This window comes from Vombatus ursinus, unplaced genomic scaffold, assembly GCF_900497805.2.
Source record: "Vombatus ursinus unplaced genomic scaffold, bare-nosed wombat genome assembly UNPS02015003.1, whole genome shotgun sequence".
In the NCBI taxonomy this organism is placed as follows: Eukaryota; Metazoa; Chordata; class Mammalia; order Diprotodontia; family Vombatidae; genus Vombatus; species Vombatus ursinus.
Genome location: NW_020954781.1, coordinates 10,659 through 10,967, shown reverse-complemented (window position 1 = coordinate 10,967; position 309 = coordinate 10,659).

The following is a 309-nucleotide window of genomic DNA, read 5'->3' as shown; positions in this document are numbered from 1 at the left end:
AATTGGAATACAAATTATGTCAATGAGGTCCATTAAGGGCAGTTATTGATATAATGACAAATTGATAGGAAGCATCATAAGGATGGAGCACTAAGGGAGGGAAATGGATTTCAGGGCCTCATGGGGTTGTGGTTAGGAGAAATTTGCTTGTGCTCTTAGACTTTGGGGTCTTCTCTCCCATCACACTGGGAGCTCCTTAAGCGTAACTCCCTCCCCCCTCCATTTTTTTTTTTTTTACTATCCATTAAGATAGAGACCTGGATCCAAGAAGAACTAAATGAATTACTTCATTTGAGTAGTTCAGAGCTT